Raw genomic sequence first — 1,581 nt, forward strand, 5'->3', positions numbered from 1 at the left:
TTCATAAAAGTTCATATCGTATTTTTCATAAAATTTCAGAAAAACTACATAGAATATATGTAATTTTTCTTAAACCAATTATTGTTGTGTGAAAAATTTCATAGATTTTGTGAACAGGCTGTCATAAAATAATGTTCGTGAATTTTTCATGGTGCATGTGAAAAAATTCAAAGAATCTATGAAATATATATTCTAAGATAATAATTGATTTGTGTATGAAGCTTTTCTTAAATTTTATGAAAGAATTCAGAAAATATTCATAAAATTTTGATTGCTGTGCACTGTTTTGACAGAAATTTTGAAAGTTTGCATATTCTTTCTCTTTCTCTTTTCCTTTTTTAATTGCCTATTACGTTCTCATTTAGAGCAGCTGAGCAAACTCAGTCTGATTCTATGCGCTGTCGTGTTAAGTGGCAGTTTTCTGTGCGTTTTATTATCGGTAAAATTTTTTATAAATAAACAATTTAAAAAATGGAAAAGTGTTTTTTGTGCAAACATAAATTAATTAACGTGGAGAAATTATTATTACATTTAAAAATTCAGCACAAATTAAAGCAATTTGATGATTATCGTTGCTTGCATTGTGGACAAGTTTTTGGGCGCACTTTCAGCTATAAGCGTCATCTATTAAGGCATGGCGCCAATAAAAAGAAAAAGTCTGCGGCTACATCACCACGCAAACTGACAACAACAAAAGCAACAATAACAACAACAGCTATTACTACTGCAACAACGAATAATGTTGCTGCGTCGCATTTATCACAAAAAAATGATAGCAATTGTGAAATTGCAGATTTAAATTTTGACGAAGCAGAACGTGAAAATAATAATAATAACATTACTCAGTTGGACTTTCGAGAAAATGTTTTAAAATTCGTTCTGAATTTATACGCTAAATCAAACCTAACCCGCAAAGATGTCATAGACATTCAAGAATCCATACAGAATTTGCTATTAACGCCAATATTAGCAACATTTACTGAAATGATCAATTCAAAATTATTAAGTAACTTGGAACTTAAGGGAGAATTTTTGAGTGCGGTGTTCAAATATGTAAACATATTTGAGTGGTGTAAATCAGAACATATGCTTTTTCAAAGCTTAAAAAAAAATAATCTTGTTGATAATTTGCATGAAGTTGTTATTAATGAAAAAGAAACTTTAGTTCATCAAAAAGGCGTACTGAAATTAAGCGGAAAATCGTCCAAAATGGCAATGTTACCCTTACATGATACTATGAAGAAAATACTAGAAAAAGACAATTATTTGTCAGAGATGTTGGCCGAAATAAAGAAACTAAAAGATAGCCATAATTTTACAAACATTGTTCAAAGTTCATTATGGAAGAAAAAATGTGAATTATATCCTGAAAAAGTGTTAATACCTTACTTTCTGTTTATTGATGATTTAGAATTAAATAATCCATTGGGCTCTCATGCATCCAAAGATTCCATTTGTAATGTTTATTATGCATTTCCATGCACACCATTTCGGGAAACCAACTTAAATAATATTTTCCTAGCAGCATGTATTAAATCTCAAGATTTAAAAACATATGGCAACAATGTTTGTTTAAGTGCT

Source organism: Teleopsis dalmanni, chromosome X (assembly GCF_002237135.1).
Source record: "Teleopsis dalmanni isolate 2A chromosome X, ASM223713v2, whole genome shotgun sequence".
NCBI lineage: Eukaryota > Metazoa > Arthropoda > Insecta > Diptera > Diopsidae > Teleopsis > Teleopsis dalmanni.